Genomic DNA, 22,807 nt, shown 5'->3' on the forward strand with positions numbered 1-22,807 from the left:
GCTTCTGGCTGTCTGGTTTTCCTGGCTGTCTCTTTTCTGTACACATTATACTAATCATATTCAAATTCAGAATCCCTTATATCTGAATGACACATATTTTCGATATCCCTGCAATGTTCAATTTTTATGACTTTATCAATATTTCAGAGTCATGATATTTGTACACTTTATTCCTATCATTAGTGTACAAGCAGGTATTCATGCATCTTTTTATGATATTAGTAATCTTAACACAGTCCATGTATTTGCTTGTCCCATTAGCACTGCTGCAAAGTTTTCAGAAAGCTAGAGATCGGGCATTTGTAATCAGGCGGTTTTTGGACTAAAACCAAAAAACAGGGTGGGGAGAGAGAGAGAGAGAGAGAAATAAAAAGAATTTTCAGAAGGAGTAGGTTTGTTTTAAAGCTCAAACTGCAATAAAAATTAAATTTCACTGGCAAAATATATTTATATTAAAATGCAGATATAGGATTGTTTACCCAGTATAGCATGCTTTTTGAAATTAGATTACCTAAAATTTTCCTGTTTGTGCATTTCTGCTTGGATATTCTACTTGATATGAACTGCTTCCAGAAAGACATCGTTTCAGACTTTGCCCTCTTCAGAAACAATGCCTCAGTAATGGCTAGCAATGGGCCTCACTTTGGCTGCAAAGAGGTTTTCCAACACTTTGCCAGAAAGAAAAGACAAGAACTCTGTTCTTGATTTTCTAACCTGGCTGAACATTCTCTAACACTCAACATCACTATGAAGAATTGTTAAAAGGTGAAGCATGACTTGGGATAATTCATTATAGCATTAGCATTAGTAGAGGCATATGATGCAAGAAAGCAAGTTATATAGCATCAGCCAAAAGAAAAAAAAAAAAAAAAAAACCCTCCCATTTTACCCATCCATTCACTCCAGATGTTTGTCTAGTTCTTTCTTGAACTTATTTAAGTTGCTGAAATCCACTAAGCAGATGGATGTTTGTTCCAATTATCAACCACTCATTGGCTAAAGGCAAATTTCCACACATCTTTTCTACAATTGTATTTCTTCAATTTGAATTTATGTCTTCTCAGGTGAGTAATCTGAGCATGAGGAAGAATCCCCTTAGCACAGAGCTTGCTCAATCCATTCAAGGCCTTATGCACATTAATTATATCACTTTTGCCTAGTCTCCAGAAGCTGCAATTTGCAGAACTTAATTCTTTTTTGGTAACACTAACCCTTCATTCCACTCGCCAGTCTTGTTGCCCTTCTTTGTACTCAAGTAAGCATGAGTCTTACTTACTCTCTGTAAACAGCTCTACTTCTTTCCTAAAATGAGGCCTCCAGACCTGTATACAGTAGTCAAGGTGTGGCCTGACCATTGCCTTATACAAGGGGACAATCACTCCCTTATCCCTGCTAGAAAAATTACTGTATATCATTGACAAAACACCATGAGTTACCCTTCCAGCCTTATTGTATTGCTCAGAAAACTTCAATTCTGACTGCGCAATTACCTCCAGGTCCTTTTCATTCTCCACTATCCTGAGTTAAGTACCACCCAGTTGATATGTTATTCTGGGGGTTACTGCTACCCATATGCAGTACTTTACATTTGTCAATGTTAAACTTCAGTTGCCACCTCTCAGCCCATCTCTCAACTTTTCCAGATTCTGTTGCAGTAACACACTATCATTACTGTCATTAACAACCCTGCCAACCTTCGTATCATCTCCAGACTTGGACATTAACCCTGACATACCTTCATCACTATCACTGATAAATATGCAAAACAACAATGGGCCTAACACCAAACCCTGGAGGACTTCACTAATAACATTATCCCATGAAGAGCAGTGTCCATTGATAACCACTCTGTCTTCTTCCAGCCAACCATCCTTTTATCCATTGTAGCAACTTTCCCTTAATGCCATACTGTTCCAATTTGTCAGTAGTCTTCCATGTGCCACAGTATAAAAACCTTTCCTAAAATCCAAGTATATGATATCAAAATTATTCTTTGCATCTAGTTCCTTTGTTACCACATCATAATATTCAATCAAATTTCTCAGAAAAGACTTCCTCTTAACAAACCCATGCTGTGTCTGAACTATAACTACAGTCTGTCTAGATGATCCTGCATCGTTTCCTTAATTTCCCTCCATTATTTTCCCTGGAACAGAAGTTAGACTAACAGGTCTGTAATTACCCATGTCACCCTTTGATCCCCCCCTTTGCAAATTGGCGACAAAATTGCACATCTCCAGTCCATGGGGACCTCCCCAGAGTCCAAGGAAGCTTTCATAATTATGGCTAAGGATTTGCTTACTCCCTTTGCTGCTCCCTTTAATAATATAATTGGATAGATCCCATCCACCCCATGTACCTTTATTGTTCAATTTCAACAATTTCTCTTCCACTTTGCTCTCAGTTATTACAAAATCATTTAGCTCCCTGACAGAGTTTGATTATCCTCTGGCCTCTACATTCCTACAGACTTCATGTGTGAATGCAGATGCAAAACACTTATTCAGTTTGACAACTACCTGAGCATGTTCATCAACAATCAAACCGTCAATGTCAATTGGACCAATCTGATTCATCCCCTCCCTTCTAGAGTTTACATAAGTTAAGAAGTCTTTACTGTTTTTCCTTTGCATTGTTTGCCAAAGATTTCTTGCAACTTGCCTTTGCTTGCCTAACGTCCTTTGTGACTCGATTACAAACTATCTTCTATCTACCATAGGCATCTGTGCCTCCTAATAATTTATATGCATCCCATGCATTTTCTTCCTTGCCACGAGTCTCATTAGGTCATCTGTCATCTATTTAGGGAAAAAACCATGAACAGTATTTCTAACATAACCTAACTTTCTTCCCATTTAGAATTGGCTGATGGTATCACAATCAGTTGGTTCCACTGTATAGAATTTAAAAAACTGTTTGATACTCTATAGTCTCCTTTATGAAAGCAAAACTCTTCACTTTACTCTTGATGATAGTTACATCTTATAAATAAATCAGTTTTAAGTAAAGTGATCACTGCTGATAATCAGATCAAGAGTATTACTCCCTCTGGGTGCCTCTAACATTGCTGCTGTAGAAAACTGCCATCCAGTAAATCTACAAATTTCTTGCTATTGCATGAATGACCAACCCTTTAGTTCTAGTCAATATGTGGAAGCTTAAAATCTCCCATGATAAAACATTCTGATTTACTTTTTCTCTCTCTTTCCCTGTACAGTTGTTCATTATACTGATCATCATCATCATTAGGCCTATAACACACTCCTCTCATTTTTGTTTTACAAAATGAGACACCAAACTGACTCAGTATTTCACTTACCACCCATGTTAATAGGATGCACTGCCTTAGATTTAATATGCTGTTATCTTAGAGCATGATCCCCACCTCCCTATTCTTTCCTGTCTGGCTTTTCTCTGCTCATTGTATTCCCTAATGTCAACAGGATGCATTTCCTTAGATTTAATGTGCTTCTTAACATTAGCATTAGTAGAGGTATATGATGCAAGAAAGCAAGCTTATGCAGCATCAGCCAATAAAAAATTTAAAAAAATAAAAAAAAACACTCCCATTTCACCCCTCCATTCGTTCGAAATACCTGTCCAGCTGAGACTTAAATTTATTTAGGTTATCAACTTCCACAACAAGGGATGGAAGTCTGTTCCACCAACCAACTACCCGCTGGCTGAAGCCAAATTTCCACACATCTATCCTACATCTGTCTTTCCTCAATTTGAATTTATGCCCTCTCAGGTGATTATTCTGAGCAAGAGGAAGAATCCCATCAGATCACCTTGCCAGTGCCTAGTCTCCAGACACTGTAATTTGCAAAACTTAAGCCTTTCTTCGTAAGAGCAACACTTTGTTCCATTCACTAATCTTGTTGCCCTTCTCTGTACTCGTTCCAGCAGCTCTACATCCTTCTTGAAATGAGGCCTCCAGACCTGTATACAGTACTCGAGGTTTGGCCTGACCATTGCCTTATACAAGGGAATAATCACCTCCTTATCCCTGCTAGAAAAATTCCTGTATATCATTGACAAGACACCATGAGCTACTCTTGCAGCCCGTCTGCACTGCTCAGAGGACTTCTTATCTGCCTGAACAATTACCCCAGCTCCTTTTCATTCTCTACCACTGTCAATGTAGTACACAGTTGATATGTTGCTCTCGGGTTACTGTTTCCCATATGTAGTACTTTACATTTGTCAATGTTAAACTTCATTTGCCACCTCTCAGCCCATCTGCTCAACCTTTCCAGATCCTCTTACAGCAGCATAGCATCAGTAGTGTCCTTAACTACCATGCCAACCTTTGTATTGTCTGCAAACTTGGACATTAAGCTTGATATACCATCATCAATATCATTTATAAATACAGAAAACAACAATGAACCAAACACTGAATCCTGAGGAACTCCACTAATAACATTAGTCCACGATGAGCAGTGTCCATTGATTACCACTCTCTCTGTCTCCTCCCCCTCAACCATCCCTTTATCCATAGCAGCAATTTGCCTCCAGTGCCACACTGCTCCACTTTGTGCAGCAGTCTTCCATGTGCAACAGTATCAAAAGCCTTTCTAAGATCCAAATATATAATATCAAACTTATTCCCTGCATCCAGTTCTTTTGTGACTGCATCATAGTATCCAATCAAATTGGTCAGGCAAGACTTTCCCTTAACAAAACCATGCTGTGTCCAAGCTCTAACTGAAGTCTTGTCTAAATGATCCTGCAGTGCTTTTTTATCCAGTGCTTCCATTAATTTTCCTGGACCAGAAGTTAAACTCACAGGTCTATAATTACTTGTGTCAGCCTTTGATCCTCCCTTGTGAATTGGAGTCACATTTTCACATTTCCAGTCTATGGGTACCTCCCCTGAGTCCAAAGAAGCTCTCATAATTATGGCTAAGGGTTTGCTTGCTTCCTTTGCTGCCTATTTTAATATAACTGGATAAATCCCATCCGCTCTGGGTGCCTTTTTATGTTTATCCTCAACAATTTCTCCTCAAATTTCCTCTCTGTTATTACAAAATCATCTAGCTCACTGCCAGAGTTTACTTCACCTCTGGCATTCCCCTTCCTGAATAACTCCTCATGTGTGATGTAGATGCAAAATACTCGTTTAGTTTGTTAGCCACCTGAGCAGGATACTCAACTGTTGAACCATCAATATCCAGTGGACCAATCTGATTCATTCCTGTCCTTCTAGAGTTTACATACGTAAAGAACTCTTTTTCTGTTTTTCTTTGCATCCTTTGCCAAGGATTTCTCATAATTTGCTTTTGCCTGCCTTATCCCCTTTGAAACTTGGTTACAGACCAGCTTATATCTATCATAGGCTTTCATGTCACCCATTAATATATATACATCCCATGCATTTTTCTTCTCTGCCATGGCACCTCTGTAGCGAGGTGGGCAGGAGCAGCAGTGCGTAGCACACACTTTTTGATTAGACTGGGGGTTCGAGCCCGTGACCACCAAATACGGAGGATGCGGAAAGTTCAGGGCATGACCACCGCATATCCCCGGAGCAATATGGCCTTAGTTGCTAATACTCCTAAAAAAAAAAAAAAAACCAGCCTTCTCTGCCATATGTCTCATTACTTCATCTGACATCCATTTAGGCCTAAACCTTGAACAATATTTCTTAGTTGGTATGTAAAGCCTAGTAGCTTCCAAGATAAGTTCTTTGAATGCTTCCCATTTTGAATTTGCTGTTGGTAACATCATCAGTTGGTCCCACCATATAGAATTTAAATACTGTCTCAGACCACCGTAGTTACCTTTACGAAAGCAAAAACCCTTCCATTTACCCCTGATGGTAGTTATCTCTTTGAGTAAATCCCACTTCAGCACATTGTGATCACTGCCACCTAGCGGTTCCTTTATCTGCAGATGCTTAATGCATGAAGAATCATTACTGATAATCAGATCAGTATTACTCCCTCTAGTTGCTTCCCGAACATGCTGATGTAGAAAACAATCATCCAATAAATCCACAAAAGCCTTGCTAGTGTGTGAGTGACCAACCCACAAATTCCAGTCAATATCTGGGAAATTAAAATCCCCCACTAGAAGACTCTCTGATTTACTGGCCCACTCTATTTCCCTGTACAGTTTCTTATTATACTCATCAGTGTCATTAGGCCTATAGCACACTCCTACTCTCAATTTTGATCTCCCAACGCTTATGTCACACCAAACTGACTCAACACTGCACTGTTCAGAGATGTCCACTGGCTTCACGACCTTGGATTTTATGTGTTTCTTAACTAATAGCATAACTCCTCCTCCCTTCCTGTCCTGTCTATCCTTTCTGTACACATTGTACTCCCAAATTCCAGTTCTGCATTCCTTATATCTATGTAACACCACGTCTCTGATATCCCAACAATATCTGCCTTTGATGTTTTTAGCAATACTTCTAATTCATCAAATTTATTTTCCAAGTATTTATTAAGTAAGAGCATGATTCTCCCCCCCCTTGTCCTTTCTGTACCCATTGTACTCTCCATATTGAAATTCTCTATCCCTTATGTCTGAATGACATAAGGGATAGAGAATTTGTCACAGTGCAGAGATTATCCCCACAATGTCTGCATTTGATGAGTTTTATTATTATTTAAAATTCATTGATATGATTCTAAGATCACCAGATTGGAAGCATAATTTCAATAATAATATCAATTGAAAATCTGTTGTTAATTTCTTCAGTGAATACAATGTTATTCATGGTTCTTGATTTTTTTTTTTTTTTTTTTTATATCTGTTTTTATTAAATAAAGTTTTTTTTTTTTTCTTTCAAATATACTGGTAGTCTTTATATTGTTGTTTATTAATATCTGATGCCACATCAGTGGTAATTTTATTTTGAGTTAAAACCATGCATTTTCTTTAAAATATTATAAACTCAGACATTATATCATAAATTTATTTTTGTGACTAATGCTATATTTATTGGTACATTTCTCTTTTACCTGGATTACTGGAATATCAAATATGGTAAGTTAATAATTTCACTCTATATGTGAAGCATGATTTTCCGTTTTTTAAATTTGTTTGCTGTGTAAAATGATTTGTATTTTTCTTGGAATTGGTTTTGCTGATTATAAATTTGGCTTTACCAATTAATTTTGCTAATGCTTTTTTGTTTGTTTTGTATATATATATATATATATATATATATACACACACACAAAAAATATATATTTATTTTTTTTAAATTGCGGAATAAAATTTAAACAGTTCGTTAACATTTTTTTTTTATAAATTATGATGTTAGAATCAATTTATTGAGTTAAAAAAAAAAAAAAAAAAAAAAATAGCAGTCTACAAACAGAGCAAGTTCGAGTTCAGCCCTGGCCATAGTGGCATAGCGTTTGTGGTAAGGTGTCATCATGTTGTCCTACACCTGCTCTATATGTACTCTTGTGAAGAAATACAGTGCTCTGTAAAGTCGATATTGAGTGTAGTGTGTGGTTATATTACAGTTGTATTATGTTCTGTTATTGTGTTTCTAGCTACTTGTCTGTGGATACTCTAGTGGGACACTGCATTGCTCACAACCACCACTGTGAGGTGAGCGACGCAGTCCATTTTCTCTAGCTGATCTCTGCCAAGGTTACCTAAGCTTCCTGTATGGAGACCAAGTTAAAAAAATAAAATAAAATAAATAAAAGTGTGAGTGAAGGTGATAGTAAAAGAGTGGGAATTAAAATGGATAAGAAATAGGAAGATGAAGAGTGAAGGCATCCTGTGACGGAGAGAGGTAGGGAGGGACTGAACTGTTGGATCTCTCTGGGCTGGATAGTCCACCCAGATAGAGGGAAAGTAGAAACATTGCAGGGTTAGAGTCCCCTGCAAGTGGAGCATCAGTTTGGCATCCCACACCTGAAGACAGGTGTCAGTAGTACCTGACCCACTTTACAGTATACAGGTGAAATGGTCAAGGATCCCGTGCCCAGTAACCAGGGCATGACACCAGCAGTGTCTTCACGCTGTGTTAAGTCGGCAGAATAATGTCTTTCGTGTAGCTTAAGGGAGTTACATTCTTCTGAGGTTTGTACTTCTGTATGAAAATGCAGCCTGGGCAAATGCAGAAACATCTAAAAAGGGGGTAATGGTGACAAATGTAAAGGGCATGAACCCAGTTCTTGGACATAATGCAATTGCAGAGTGGATTTTCTGTAAGCCCAAATTCCACAAGATTGGCGTTGAGTGATCATTGTACATAGCACAGAGCTCCGGGAAGACCCATGGGCAAAGTTTAGGATAGGTGTGTGCCACATTTAAAATAAAGTTTTTTGTTATACTGCCCTTAGTTGATTGATTCCATTGATTTTTACCAGTATTATATAAGATATGCAGAGATATTCGTTTTCTCCTATTTGAGAAGGTTCGAGAGATCTAGGTTATAATTGAGAAGAATTGTAGCTGGGATTGATTTCTGATGGCAGTAGCTAAGCCATTGAGTAGTAACTTCCAGATGTAGTGACAAAGCTCCAGCAAGGACCTGTAGAGCTGCCATACTAACAGTGTAGCAGTTGTGTATGGTGGCGAGGAGAATGTATCTCTGCAAAGATTCCAGTTTTTTCTGTTGTTTTTATGAAAACCCCAAACACGAAATTTATGAACATCCCAGTTATTAGAACCTATAGTACTTAGTACCGTGCTTGGGTTGGAGGTTGAGAAAATGAAAGAAGATATTTAATGACATTAGACTTGAACTTCTGTAGACTATAATTTTCAGGAAATACGTATCAAGGAAGGTTGTTCCAGAAAATGGCAGTTGAATGAATAAACGAGGAAGATGAAAAGTTGGTTCTGTGAGTTTGAAGTTGGACAATAAATGGATATTGGCTCTTGGCAGCATGTGTTCGGACTGTTTTGAAAGAGCAAGCAGGAATTATAGAAGCCAATTCAGAAGAACAGTACCTACAGCAGAAACATTATGTCTATGAGACAGAGAGTGGAGAGACTCTGTTAAAGAGGAGTCAGTAATTAACCTAACTGCGCTCTTCTGAATGGAATCTAGAAGCCTGAGAGAGGTTTTGGGAGCACCGCCCCAGATGTGGGAACAATATTCCATGGTAGGGGGATTTGCAATTTGTACAGAGTGAACAACTGTTTGGAAGAAAAGTAACACCAAGAGCGAATGAGAAAACCAAGTTTTTTAGATGCAGAGGAAGCAATATTTGTGGCAAGAGAGATTAGAAGTCAGAGTAATCCCCAAAAGAGATATATCATTTTGCCTAGAAATTGGAGTGTACCAAAGGTAAGCATAGGAGCAGAAGAATCCTTTTTGCGAGATATAAGACAAGACTGAGTTTTAGAAGGGCTGAAATCAACTAAGTTGTCTTTGTCCCACTGGGGAATTTCCTGGAGATTGGCATTTAAGGAATTGGTAGCGGATATTCGAGAAGTTGAGGCTGATTGAGCAGGGCAAGTTTTTCAAAATGGAAAGTGGAATGCAATGTGCTATCATCAGCAAAACTATGGATAGGATTTCCAGTCAATGGAAGAAGTTCATTAATATACAAGAGGAAAAGATGGGGGAAAGAACTGAACCTTGGGAGACACCAGCATTAGTAGAGAAGTTAGAAGACAGAGAGCCATCTACCATCACCCTCAGTAAGCGATCAGAGAGAAAACTGGATAACCAATTACAAACAACAGTTGGCAAACCATAAGATGGAATCTTGTTTAGAAGATCTTTATGCCAAACACGATTGAAAGCCTTTGAGGTGTCAAGAGTAACTACTTATGTTTCACCGAACCTTTCCATTGAATTAGTCCATAAATGGGTAACATAAGCCAGAATATCACCAGTGGATCAACACTGATGGAATCCATACTGGCGATAATTGATCAGACGGAAGGTTTCTAGGTAGTTAAAGAGTTGGCAGTTAATTGATTTCTCCGTTACTTTAGAAAGATTAGAAGTAATTGCAATGGGACAATAATTGGGTGGGAGGGACTTGTCACCTTTTTAAGGAACTGGCTGGATATGAGCAAATTTCCAAGCAGAAGGAAAAACACCTTTGCCATAAGAAAGTGAAAAAAGGTGGCAATGAACAGGAACAAGTTCAGGAGCACAGGTTTTAAGAACAAGTGGAGAAATTCTATCAGGACCTGGATCTTTCTTAGCATCAAGATTCATCAAAATCCTTCTGACATCCTTTTTGACGAAAGACCACCGGAGGCATTGAATGGAGCATGTTTGGAATTGTGGGAGATATTAAGATCATTAATACATGAGTTGGAAGAGAAATGGGATGCTAGCAGGTCAGCTTTATCCTTGGCTGAAGTGACAATAGAACCATCTGGATTTGACAGAGGTGGGAGCAGAGGTGGGCAAAAGTTGTAGCCAATAGCTTTCGCAAGAGAGCAGAATGCTCGGCTACCATTAGGGCAAGAAGCAAGTTTTCTACTCTTAGCCTGTTCAAAATCTAGTTTGGACTGAGTAATGACTGCTTTACAATTGTTGCAAGCTTTGGTGTAAGCAGAAAATGAAACTGAAGAATTGGAAACAATCCAATTACGATATGCAACATTCTTCTCTTGAAGAGCCTTAGCACATTTATTGGAAAACCAAGATTAGATAAAGGGCGAGATTTTAGAATAGAGTACAGAATAAAGGTTTCCATTCCCAAAAGATTAATTTCATTGACACGATCTGAGCGAGCGTTGGAATCAGAAGTTTTGAAACAGTAGTCTGACCAAAGAAAAGAAATCTCGCAGGCCATCCCATTTTGCATTCATGTAATGCCAAAGAATATGAGGTTGGGAATAGCCATGAGATAAAGGCTCCATTGGAAAAGAGACAATCACCAAGTTGTGATCTGAGGTACCTAAAGGACCACCAGTCACATCAACCATGTACCTAGAAGGGTTGTTTGTGAGAAAAAAAAAAAACAAGTGTGTTGGCTGTGTGGTTAGGATTGTCCAGTATTCTTGTAGGTAAATGAACAATCTGTGCAAGGTCATTAGAAATTGCAAAAGCCTCAGCATCTCAACCAGCCGGCCGGGGCGCCTCCGTAGCCAGGTGGGAAGGAGCAGCAGTGCGTAGTACACGCTTCTTGATTAGACCGGGGTTCGAGCCCGTCACCACCAAATACGGAGGATGCGGAAAGGTCAAGGGAATGACCACCGCATATTCCCGGAGCAATATGGCCTTAGTTGCTAATGCTCCTAAAAAAAACCAAATAAGAATCAACCAGCCGGGTCGGTGTGACTAGAAAACGGATGTCAGCTGGAGTTGTGAACATTAAAATCACCAAGGAAAATAGCCTCGCTGTTAGGAAAGTTGGACTAGAGAAAGTCAAGTTGCAAAAAGAGGAAGTCAAAGGGCTCCAAGTGATTAGGGGAGTTGGGAGAACGGTAGAGACAACAGATGAATTTGACACAGTGAGGTAGAGATTTTTAGCCAGAGAAGATCGAAGAGAGCAAATTCGAAATTACCAAATTACCTCTGACAGGGAATATCAGGATGGACATATGCCCAAGTACCACCTTTGAGGCAAAAGGAATCATGCAGCAAATAGTTTGGGCCACTGTGATGAGCAGTAGTTGAATCAATCGATAACTGAAATTCAGTCAGAAAAAGTACATGGGGTTTGGCAGACTGCAAGTGGAAATGGACATCTTTGAGATTAGAATTGAGATCACATATATTTGTGAAATGAACTAGGAAGTATTTTGGAGGTTTAGATCTTTTCGCAGATAAGCATTGGATCCTTGTAATAGCTCGCTAGTACCTTACGCCCACACCATAGCATCAGGCCAGAAGTAAGATGGCTTTGTACACAGTAGTAAGGGCATGATGTCTGGGTTCCTAGTCACAACCTGATATTCTGGCAATCGTTTATGCTTATTTTATAATTTTTGTATAGAGGTAAACCAGGGAATAAAACAAAAGCTTGGTGTCTAATAATGCCAAGGTATTTGATCGAGGTGAATTTGATGGTGACATTGCCCTAGTTTCACTGTGGGAGCTCTAGTAGGGTTGAGGATTTCTTTGATGTGTATGCCTCTGGTTTTTTAAGATGAAATGTAGAGCATGTGGAGGGTTGAGGGTTTGCATCTTCCCAGAGCTGGGTATTGCCTTACACGGTTTCTTTTTTGGGGGCACATCGGGGTCATCCTGAGTGAGGTCATGTCTAGTAGTACATTCCTGTAGTTCCGGATCTGTGTCTGGCATTCTGGTAAAAAATCTGAATAATCGAGACTTTGGATTAGCAAACGGATGTATTAACAGTTCTCTAGATCAGCTGGAGACTTTTTTTTTTTTTTTTTGATTTGGTAGTTGTTGGCGCATCGGCTTCTGTGGCCATATTGCACCTCCCAAGGTTTTTGCAGTACTTTGATCCAAGCCCGAGGCGGGAATCGAACCCGCGACCTTTGGGTTGCCGGGCAGGTACTTTACCCACTCGGCTAGCCCGGTCGGCGCTGGAGACTTGTCCATCAAGGTGTCACACTGCAAGATTAGTCAATTAGGAGCCAATTTATCTTTCAATGACTGGTTGGGCTGAAAAGCATCAGGAATGACGAGGGAAAACAGGTTTGGTCAAAGTAGCCCAAGGAATCCCAGTTTTTGCCTATAGTACACTGTTCAGCAGTTAGGAGTCTCCTATTATAGTCTAGAGGGGGAAAAAAGTAGGAGATCCAAATCTTGCCAAATAGAGTGGCACGTAAATAGCAATTGGAGCCCACTGCCTACTCAAGGTCACAAACGGAGAACACCTACCCAGTCAGTAGGAAGATTAACGGGTGGAGATCAAGTCAGTAACAACAGCGACCTCACCCCCTAGCATCACATTAATGATAGCATGGTGACCAATGACCCATTAACAAAGATTTCATGTAAGAATGCATGCAATCTTCTGAAAATCCCCATAACAGTAAAATTGATCCCACCAATGGGTTTCACATGCTGAAAATATCCAATTATTAACAAACTTTAGATTTAACACTGTGTAAATCCTTAGAAATGAACGATCATGTGCAGAGCAAAAATATACATGACTGGACGCAAAGCTGGCAAACCTCAGCCCTAGCCAAATACCTGCTCATAAAACTTCTAGAAAAACATTTGAATTAATTTTTCCACCCTTTTGAGTTTTTAGCCAGAAGATTTTAGGTTGTTGTGGACATACAAGGACTAATAGATTAACGGTAGCCACTGGCAGAGGTGAAAGTGATTTCAGAGGCGAAACTTGCACTGCTTCTATTGGAATAAGCAGCAGCCTGGAAAACAAGATGCAGGGTATTTCATAGCCTGCTGGGAGTCATTGCAGTACAATTAACACATGGGTGGTGTTAGGGTAGCTAAGAATAGGAACAGGTTCATGTATACTTGCATGTACACCAATGCTAGGAGTTTGGTAAATAAATTTGATGAATTTGAAGTATTGCTCAGAACATCAAAGGCAGATATTGTTGGGATATCAGAGACGTGTTGTCACACAGATATATTGCAGAACTGGAATTTGAGGATTACAATGTGTACAGGAAGGAGGAGGGGTTATACTATTAGTTAAGAAATGCATAAAATCAAGGAAGTGAAGCCAGTCGACATCGCTGGACAGTGCAGTGTCGAGTCAGTTTGGTGTGACATAAGCATTGGGAGATAGGAGTGTGTTTTAGGCCTAATCACTCTGATGAGTATAATAAGGAACTGTACAGGGAAATAGAGTGGGCCAGTAAATCAGAGAGTCTTATAGTGGGGGATTTTAATTTCCCAGATATTGACTGGAATTTGTGGGTTGGTCACTCACACACTAGCAAGGCTTTTGTGGATTTATTGGATGATTGTTTTCTACATCAGCGTGTTCGGGAGGCAACTAGAGGGAGTAATAGTGATCTGATTATCAGTAATGATTCTTCATGCATTAAGCATCTGCAGATAAAGGAACTGCTAGGTGGCAGTGATCACAATGTGCTGAAGTGGGATTTACTCAAAGAGGTAACTACCATCAGGGGTAAATGGAAGGGTTTTTGCTTTTGTAAAGGCAACTACGGTGGTCTGAGACAGTATTTAAATTCTATACGGTGGGACCAACTGATGGTGTTACCAACAGCAAATTCAAAATGGGAAGCATTCAAAGAATTTATCGTGGAAGCTACTAGGCTTTACATACCAACTAAGAAATATTGTTCAAGGTTTAGGCCTAAATGGATGTCAGATGAACTAATGAGACATGTGGCACAGTAGAAAAATGCATGGGATATATATAGATTAATGAGTGACATGGAAGCCTATAAGAGATGTCAGCTGGTCTGTAACCAAGTCACAAAGGAGATTAGGCAGGCAAATGCAGATTATGAGAAATCCTTGGCAAAATATGCAAAGAAAAACAACAAAGAGTTCTTTACCTAAGTAAACTCTAGAAGGAAAGGGATGAATCAGATTTGTCCACTGGATATTGATGATCCTGCTCAGGTGGCTAACAAACTAAATGAGTATTTTGCATCTACATTCACCCATGAGAAGTTATTCAGGGAGGAGAATGCCAGAGGTGAGAAACTCTGGCAATGAGCTGGATGATTTTGTAATAACTGAGAGGAAAGTGGAGGAGAAATTGTTGAAGATAAACATAAAAAAGACACCTGGGGTGGATGGGATCTATCCAGTTATATTAAAGTAGGCAGCAAAAGAAGTAAGCGAACCGTGAGCCATAATTATGAGAGCTTCTTTGGACTCAGGGGAGGTACCCCCTGGACTGGAGATGTGCAAATGTGACCCCAATCCACAAAGGAGGATCAAAGGGCAACAAAAGTAATTATAGACCTGTTAGTTTAACTTCTGTTCCAGGAAAATTAATGGAGGCATTGGTTAAAGAAGCACTGTAGGATCTTGTAGGATCATCTTGACAAGTCTTCAGTTATAGCTTGGATACAGCATGGTTTTGTTAAGGGAAAGTCTTGCCTCACCAATTTGATTGGATACTATAATGTGGACACAAAGGAACTGGATGCAAGGAATAACTTTGATATCATATATTTGGATCTTAGAAAGGCTTTTGATACTGTCGCACATGGAAGACTGCTGTACAAATTGGAGCAGTGTGGCATTGGAGGCAAATTGCTGCTATGGTTAAAGGGATGGTTGAGTGGGAGAAGACAGAGAGTGGTAATCAATGGACACTGTTCATCGTGGACTAATGTTATTAGCAGAGTCCCTCAGGGTTCAGTATTGGGTCCATTGTTGTTTTCTGTATTTATAAATGATATTGATGATGGTATATCAAGCTTAATGTCCAAATTTGCAGACTATACAAAGGTTGTCATGGTTGTTAAGGACACTAATGACAGTACGCTGCTGCAACAGGATCTAAAAAAGTTGAGCAGATGGGCTGAGAGGTGGCAAATGAAGTTTAACATTGACAAATGTAAAGTACTACAATGGGAAGCAGAAACCCTAGATTGATGTATGAACTCTGTGGTATTACACGGACAGTGGTCGAGAACGAAAAAGACCTGAGGGTAATTGTGCAAGCAGATATGAAGTTTTCTGAGCAGTGCAGACAGTCTGCAAGAGTAGCTCATAGTGTCTGATTTACAGGAATTTTTCTAGCAGGGATAAGGATGTGATTATCCCCTTATATAAGGCAATGGTCAGGCCACACCTTGAGTACTGTATACAGGTCTGGAGGCCCCATTTTGAGAAAGATGTAGAGTTGTTTTAACGAGTACAGAGAAGGGCAACAAGATTAGTGAGTGGAACAAAGTGTTGTTCTTACGAAGAAAGGCTTAAATTTTGCAAATTACAGTATCTGGAGACTAGGCACCTGCGAGGTGATCTGATTGAGGTATATAAAGCCTTGAAAGGTTTGAGCATGCTCAATGCTGATGGAATTCTTTCTCTTGCTCAGAATAATAATTTGAGAGGGCATAAATTCAAATTGAGAAAAGACAGATGTAGGATAGATGTGCAGAAGTTTGCCTTTAGCTAGCGGGTGGTTGGTGGGTGGAACAGACTTCCATCCTTTGTTCTGGAAGTTTATAGCCTAAATAAATGTAAGGCTGAGCTGGACAGGTGCTTGGAGGTGTGAAATGGTAGCGTGTTTTTTTTTTTTTTTTTTTGTTTTGGCTGATGCTTTATAAACTTGTTTCCTTGCATCATATGCCTCTACTAATGGTAATGCTAATCTCAATACTCTTAAGGTATCCACAATAATTATTATTCACTGTCACTGAATAAACAAGTCTGCTATATATTTAAATGGTGTGACACTGCTATCCTAGAATGTTCTGGGACTTACTGGTCCCTCAGGCTAGAGGTTCTCTGAATTAGTGAATCCTAAGAGAATTCACCTGTAAATCCTTTGAGAATTCATCTGTCATCCAACTTCTCCTGCTGATGGTGAATCAAGACATGTAGTCTTGATCCACCAGTGACGTCTTGGGTTATGTTACTATTAAATCAAGTTCACTGGAACTGAAGCAGCTCCTTTTGGCTTTTCTAAGGCATTTATTATTTTAATATTAGTATTGGCAAAGCTTATACAACACCAGCAAAAAAAAAAAAATAAATAAATAAATAACCCCACTTCATTTTCCATTTCTTTCAATAATTTGTCCAAACTTCTTTAAATTTATTCAAAGTACGCACTTCCTCCATAGGCCTCCAGTGGTCAGGAGCGGGAGTGCAGTAGCACATGCTCGTTGAGTAGACAGGGGTTCAATCCCCTGACTGCTAAATATTGTTGATCTTCCAACCCATACTGGACCAGCGTGGCAGATTATGGTGCATTTTCCTCAACATGAATCATTGGAGAGGCTTCCATCCTGCAGTGGATTGCTAATTGCTGCAGATTACCTTTTACCCACTTCCATAACACCAAGAGGAAGTGTTTCTAACAGTCAGTTACTGTTTGGCTGAATGAGGTTTCCACCACATATTTTCTGCACCGTCCTTTAATTTCAGTATAAATTTCGATGTATGTGTCATTTGAAAAAGAGTAAAAATGCCGTTGACATTTATTTTACTGAACCAGTTTAAAGTATTATATGCATCAGTTAGTATTAGCAATGGCTACCTCTCCTATCATAAATAATAATAGATATGAAGATGACACTCTCACTCTCTGCAACACAAATGAATGCCTCCAACAACTACTCAGGATCAATTTGACTTGAGAAGAGCTGGGATTCAATATTAATGAACATAAAACCAAGTTTATAATTTTTAGCCGCAAACAGTATGAAAATGCAGTCCTATAACTCAATGGCAATCTGATCGAATGTTTCAGTCACTTCAAATACCTGGGAAGTGCTGTCACGGAGAACTTAGACCCCTAGAAAGAAATACAAAGTCGGATTGAAACCATAAGAGCAGCCTTCAAGAAAATGAGGACACTTCTTTGCAATGACAACCTCAAACTGAAATTAAGGCAACATATGGCCAAAAGCTACATCTGATCCATATTTTTATATGATGCTGAGACATGGACTCTCAAGACAAGTTTATTGAACCGGCTATAGGGGTTCAAGATGTGGATACATCACGGGATGTTGCGGATACCATGGGCGAACTTAATAAACAACAATGAAATCCTCCACAAAGCAAGAACAAAAAGAACCTTAATAACTACCATCAAACTCAGGAAAATTTCTTATCTTGGCCATATGGCCAAAATAAGAGATTTTCAATAAAATTACTAAAATCCACTACTTTTTGAAGCCCTTATCCTAGGGAGAGACAAACAGTTTGGGAGTGGTTTGTTCCATTTCCGGTTCCAACCCACGAGAAGTGGACCATGCACAGGTGCCATAGTTCGTGTCGCAGACCTGCCAGGGCAGGTCAGCGACATGTGTATATATATATATAAATAGATTGTCAGATAACCTGCAACCATTATTGCTGATGAAGGCAGCTGTTGCTGCCGAAAGCTTCTGTTTTAGTGGTTTTTAGTAATTTTAAATATCTTTGTAGCACTTTTAATTTTATATTTTATCAAATTTTATTTTAATATACAGTTTATACAGTCGATATGTGTAATTTTGTTTAATAAAGGCATTTTATCGATTTGAGTCAGTGTTTTAGTAGCATCATAGATGAATCAAAATGTAGAAAAACTATTCAGACTAGCAGAGGACAGAAATGCTTTCTCCTTAGTAATCGCCAATGTCCGGGATACTGGATAAGGCACATCAAGAAGAATGGCCACATGGTGCAAGGAAGCCAATTCAAAACACCTGATAGAAGTCTGTTCCAACAATCAGTTGCTCTTTGGCTAATAGCAAATTTTTGCTCACCTATCCTGCAAGAGTTCTTTTCAATTTAAATTTATATCCCATTATATACATTGTCTTTGCAAAAGTGCAAGGCATTTACTTTGCTCAATCCACTGAAAGCCTTGAACTGTTCAATCAGATGTCCTTGACTTGCCAAATCTAATTGCTCTTTTCCGCACCTTTTCCAGAGGTTCCACATCCTTCTTAAAATGAAGCATCCAGACCTGAATGCTGTACTCAAGGTGCAGCCTCACTTCCTTGTCCCAGCTGGTAAAATTCCCCATACAACAAGTCCCTGATTTACGTAAGCCCGAGTTACGTAAATTCAAACTTACATATATATTTTTTTAAGATTGTAAAATTTAAAACTGTAAAAAAAAAAAAAAAAAAAAACCATCAATAATGATTCTCTACTAGAGAAGCGTTACTTATTCGAAGTAGTGCAATACCTGGTATCTCGTGAAGGTAGTCACAATATGAGATATAATTAAAACGATGCCTTTACACTACATATGTAGTTTAATTTTATGATTAATTATGGTGTATCTACACCGATATTATATATATCAGTTTTTAAGTACAATAACATGTGTTCTTTCTTCCTTTTATGTTTTCTTTTCTTATGTGCCACTCCAGCTTCTTCACAACTGTCCTCAGAAAAGTTAATTAAACTAATTAAAAATATATAACTAATTAATTGAAAAATACAGTATATAACTATTTTCTTCATTCGTCTGAGAATATTATGTGGTTTTTGTAATTTTGGCATATCCGGGATACAGTAGCAATATTTTATTAGTAATTTCCTAGTTACATATATTGGGGACTTACTGTATATATCATTGATAGAAGCTATACTCTGCACTGTCCAAAGAACTTCCTGTCAGGCTGTGCATTTGCTTCTAGGTATACTGAAATAAGTATACAATGTCATCATTATTCTTTTCAGTTTTTTTGTGATGATTTCATAGAGAGCTGATCAGTTTGTTCAGGCATTTGGTCATATGTGACATAAGTCTTTTAAATAAGCTTCCATCTTATAGAATCTTGTTTAAATAAAGCACATCTCTTAAATATACAAACTGTTTCAAAATATTTCAGTATATGCTCCATTTCTTATTTGTATTTCCAATTAATAGTAGACACAGTTTGAATAGATGGCAGCACAAAAATAGTTTTGAAAAATCAGAGGTGAAAATTGCACCTGGTTATCATTTTTGACAAATTTGGTTTAAAAATATAGAGGATATTATTATTTTTACTGCTGTAAAAAATAATAACTATGATTTTTATTCAATTTATGATATTTTATATTATCTCATATATTTTTGAATTTTTTTGCAAACTTTTAAAAAATTTGTTTTTTTTATTTTTGGCATTAGTTTGACTCTTTAATATTTAAATAAAAATTAATGTTCAAAATCATTTAAGTACATTTTAATTTTTATATATATATTTTTTTTTAATTCCGCAAAAAAATTCACTCAACACAGCCTGTCATAGCATAAACCTCACTACTGTGAATCCTACCATGTTCACTCCATTCTTCTAAATTGAAGTTATGGGCGACATTCTGACAATACCAAAAGACATCTCATAGGCAATTGCCCTCTCTTAGATAATTCATATGTTCTTTCATGTATATAGTAAACTCCTGTTATAGTACTTTCAAAGTGACTGGCCCTAGAGGGCACTGTAAGCAGGAAAGCATAACTAGGTGTGCTGTTATAGGAGTTTACTGCATGGGACCAGAAGAAAAATGTATTAAAGTGGGATATTGCTATAAGTGGGAGTGTTATAATGGGTGTCTACTACATTCATCCAACACCTCTTCCTGTTTGCTTCCTAGAAATGCATCTGTTCATGGGTAAAATTGGTATATGTCTCCATTCATGGTAATCTCTTCAATGTTGTATATGCAACTTTTTTGTTCTTGAATTTTTAAAGCATCTGGAGAGCTTTTTGTTCCATTATGGTTTGAAGTGTGTTTGAGAAGGTTCTTTGAATTGTTGCAATACCATGTGAGGGTCCTCTATGACAACTTAGTCGGCATGGTACATTGCAGTATGCCACTTTTTTGGAGACTGATATCCATCCATGACGGAGTTTGATATCCATCCATGACTGGAGGAATTTCTAAAATCCTCTTCAATCAAGGCTGTAATTAGTTGAAATCAAACAGGGAGTAGGCTACCCTGCATGAGTTATTCTGGGGTTTTCAGCCTGCACAACATGCAAATTGGCCAATGAACACAGACTTCCACAGCCAAATAAATTGCATCGGTATTTTGCAAACTTTTACATCCAGACTCCTTTTTTGAGTCCTAGCTTTACTGGTGGATTCCCAGATTAAAATATCATTTTGTTCTCAATCATTCTCAATAATAAATTAATAAATGTTCTTAATAATAAAACACTGATCAATAAACAAAAATATTTTTAACCAACCTTCAAAATGTGACCTTCCTTGTTTCAGAATAGAAGAGCAAATTTACAAATAAATACAGATTTAAAAAATAAAGTTAAAATTTTGTCCATATGCATGCAGTCCACCGAATATATTTTGGCTTCTAGAAACAGAGAGAGAAAGCTACCACACCAAAAAAAACGTCCTGCTCTGACATTCCAGGCAGCCAGGACTGTCTTGAGGCTTAAGTGTTGCTTCACATCATGGATGTAATTTGCTTTTAATATTACATTTTGTTTCCAAAAGTATGTTGTTAACAAAAAACCTTCTGACCAAACATCAGCATTTAGGTACTTCTGTAAGTTATCTTCATCAATATCAGACTTTGCCCTTCTGCTGTCTGAGGATGAAGTCTACTGATGAAAATACTGGTTAGCTTAATTCAAGCAGAACTATTCTTGATTTTGCAGTTACAAGTAATTATGTTAATTTTTGTTGCTTTATCTTGACAATTTAGTAAGGCATCATGACGCAAGTCAGTTCAAACCAGTGAAATGGAATTCTCTACCATGAATGTTTTTTGAAAATCATGTTGTCAAATGCCCCAAATGAAGGCTGTTTTCATATTACACTAAAGAAAAAAATATGCACATCACTTTAAAATTGATCATGTTTTGAGTTTAAATAGCATCGTGATTTATTCTGTTTTGGTGATTCATTAGAATGAACTTTCATGCATATGACACATTGCAACCTTACCAATCCTGCTGTAACTATCAAAGTAAATTTATACTTAATTTATTTGTCAACATGCCTTCTCTTTGCTGAAGTTGCTGAAGTAATTTTCAGATTAAGAGCAAAATAAAACTTACAATGCACTGCTACACTAATAACAGAAGTACATGCATAAGTAAGATTGCATGAAGAAAGTCAGCTTGTTGTTTTACTATGTTTAATAAAATACCGATAAATAATTTATTAAATATTGTTTATCAATATTTTATTAAATATAAAATATAGATATAACAGAAATTTATTTTCATGGTTCATAGTAAATCTAATGGCAGCCCACTTTGGGTTTGGTCCCATTGGCTGGGAATCACAGCCTTTAATATTCTGTATACCCTTGAGCAAGTTGTCCTGTATATGCAGTATCCTTAGGATTTGTTCCAATTTTATTTAATCTATTATTATTAATGCACCAGAAAAGCAGCCTACTTCTGTTGCCTGCTGTTTAATTAAAGCACTCTTTGGTTTTGATTATCTGCACTGAAGCTGATATAGAGTGGCAACCACTTATAGCTAGGCTGGGATCACAGATTGCATTACCTTGTGATCCTGCCGAGTGGAGTTTGGGGGAGCATGAAGTGATCATGTAACTCGCTGAATTTGGCTTTGATTCAGATGTTTTATCCTTGACACTACAGTTTAATAATCCTTGTCACTGTCACTGTCTCTTTGATTGAGGAGTGTTTTAGGGAAACAAACAGAGCCAAAATACTATGGAAATTGCAAGGAACTTGAGAAGTATAATGGGAACTTGACAGTGGCATTTGCAATGAACTTAAGAACTAGAATGGGAATTGATCATAAAATAGATGTTATGATATAATTGAGACTACACAAATATTAACAGAGTATACATTATCACACGGATTTGAATATGGAATGTATGACTCTCCTTGAATGCTGTCTAATTAGTTACACTTGTGTGAAGGGCTCATTACTATTGCATATAGAGCAAAACTCCATATGCATCAGTAATGGATCCAGAGTCCATTTTTATTATCTTCTATTTCATACATTTTAATGAAAGAAAAAAGAAGTGACCCATGAATTCTTTTTCAACCCAGGGAATTTAAAAAACACAGATTTTAAGTAGCTGTTCATTGCCAGGTGTATCCCTTTCTCTATATTTAATGATGCAGAACCTAGGCAACTTGTGATAACAGTATTACAACCTGAGTGATTATTGCCATGAAATAAAAAAAAAAAAACAAAAAAAAAAAAAAACAAGATTGTTGAACTCAACTCTTTTAATTATTGTCTGTTCAGAAATTTTGTTTTAATTGTATTTTCCAATTTTAGTGAAAACAAAGGTATTGTCAGGCATCTGAGTATTTAAAAATGTGTAATAGTATAAGAAGCTTGTAGAAGTAT

At 37.8% G+C, this 22,807-nt stretch overlaps 1 protein-coding gene across 1 annotated transcript in view; it reads left to right on the forward strand.

The window, feature by feature from the left end:
- Positions 1-22,807, forward strand: part of Itpr (Inositol 1,4,5,-trisphosphate receptor) — a 1,293,714-nt gene that overhangs the window by 724,641 nt on the left and 546,266 nt on the right. The gene's annotated exons all lie outside the window — the stretch shown is intronic.

Source organism: Mastigoproctus giganteus, chromosome 13 (genome assembly GCF_048544385.1).
Source record: "Mastigoproctus giganteus isolate SK-2022 chromosome 13, ASM4854438v1, whole genome shotgun sequence".
Classification (NCBI taxonomy): Eukaryota; Metazoa; Arthropoda; class Arachnida; order Uropygi; family Thelyphonidae; genus Mastigoproctus; species Mastigoproctus giganteus.